The sequence below is a fragment of the Palaemon carinicauda genome, chromosome 6 (genome assembly GCF_036898095.1).
Source record: "Palaemon carinicauda isolate YSFRI2023 chromosome 6, ASM3689809v2, whole genome shotgun sequence".
Lineage (NCBI taxonomy): Eukaryota > Metazoa > Arthropoda > Malacostraca > Decapoda > Palaemonidae > Palaemon > Palaemon carinicauda.
Window position 1 is genome coordinate 139,639,676 of NC_090730.1, and position 1,701 is coordinate 139,641,376.

A 1,701-nucleotide genomic window follows, 5' to 3' on the forward strand; every position below is an offset into this window, starting at 1 on the left:
TTCATCCTTGGACAATCCGAGGTGACCGAAGGCACAGGATAGAATTCAAGTAGAAGTCCGTAGGGCAGATAGAATTCTATTGGGAATTGTCAAGGATATAAGGTTGGGACTGAGGTCACCCAGTTCCAAAATTAGGGGACTAAAAGATCCCATAGGGTAACGGCTTCCGGCAACCAGCCGCGCTAAGATACACGCAGCATGCTGGAAATCTGTGATATGCAAGAAGACAGCATGATTACCAATAGAACAGTAATAAGATACTGATCCATTTACGTAAACAAGCCATCTGGTTGCAGTGTAGGGCTATCAATATCAGATGATAGCTAGTAGAAGGGGGTGCAAGTCGCCTTGACGCCTCCGGAAGGTTCCGGCAGACCGCCGGCACGCCGGAGGCCGCTCCAGCAGAGTTTCTGGCATTAGGACAGACAATACAGAAGTCAAGAGTAATACCAGGGTGGCGGCCGCCAGCACAGCGGCGGCACACCGGCGGAGGGAGCGGCGGCTCCGGCAGCCGGAGGTTGCCGGCTTGGTGACAGGAACAAGGATGGTTATAGCAGAACCGGACTGCCGGCAGTGGATGCCGGCACTCCGGGGGCCGGCCGGCGGACGGACGACCAAGCTATGAGGAAGGAGGGAGAGCCATCGGCTGGAAGCCGGCGGCAGGCGGCAGTCCCCCGGCAGACGGAGGACTGGCGGCCGAGAGGATAAGGGATGAGTCACCAAGGTAGGAGGTGGGTATCACCGACAGTGGAGGCGGCAAGGGACCGGCACCCGGATAGTGAAAGAGACAGAAGGAGGGATGTAGGGGTCCGGCCACGGACCCCCAGACATCCCGCCTGAGTGGGTGTACCCATGATAGAGGCTGACCCTATCACCCAGAAGCAGGGGCCGCAGAGGACCGGGAGCTAAGGTAGCCCAAGGGAGGGCTAGGGGACACCCAAGAGCGGGGGGGGGGAAACCCCTGCATACAGAACGCATCCAGTGGCTAACCCCATAGGACACTATGAAGGGTATATGTACCAGAGCGGACTGCACACAGAAGCTCAAGGTAGCCCTATCACTCCACCCTAAGGAGGAGTTGTAGGACAGGGGACAGATGGGTATAGACTAACCTAAGTATAGGCTAGGCCATACAAAAGATAGGTGGGGAGGGGAGAAGAGAAGGGTCTTCCATGGAGGGGGTTCTGTACCAGAGCGGCCACTGAGGAAGGGAGGACACTCCCTAGCCTAAGGTAAGGCAGCTTGACTGAAAACGGTGCATGGGTATCGTTTCAGCAAGGAACAGAACTAACCCCTCCAAAACCTAACCTAGAGCAGGGATGTACGTCCTGAACTAGGAAGGATGGAAGACATATCGCTATTGCAGGAAAAGTCGGAGACCTAGCCCCAGCAATAGAGGAAGGACTAGCCGTTCCTCACTCTCGGACACAACCCTAAGGGGGGATCATTCCCTTAGGGAGGACAGAGAGGCGATAATATACTCTGATATGAGCTTGATCCCCTTACGTGGTAGGGGGAGCAAGGCTACACAGAGGGGATGCCCTAAGGCAGGGGATGAAGGAAGCATATAGGGGTCCTACATGTAGGTTAGGTTAGAAAGACACACTATCTAACCTGTCCCCTATATGGTCCCTGAAGGCGAAAACACTTGCATCACAGTCAATAGTATTGAAAATAATGCCACTATCTTCATAAATAAGC